Genomic DNA, 259 nt, shown 5'->3' on the forward strand with positions numbered 1-259 from the left:
AAAAACACGTGCGTATTCGAATGCAGCGTTGTGTCAAAATTTCAAAGGAATCGGTAGGAACAAACGAACATTACATTTTTATTTATATAAATAGATAGAAGATGATCTGCTTTAGTTCATTTTAACAGAAAAGCGTAATGCCTCACAAAAAAGCAAACTTAGGGTGTCGTACTCGTAGCGCCATCTGTTGGACATAAAAGCCTTAACCTAGATTATATCTTTTAATTTATATGAATGTTTAACGGAATAATATACAGCC

Source organism: Centruroides sculpturatus, unplaced genomic scaffold (genome assembly GCF_000671375.1).
Source record: "Centruroides sculpturatus isolate CEXI.00-Female unplaced genomic scaffold, Cexi_2.0 scaffold866, whole genome shotgun sequence".
Lineage (NCBI taxonomy): Eukaryota > Metazoa > Arthropoda > Arachnida > Scorpiones > Buthidae > Centruroides > Centruroides sculpturatus.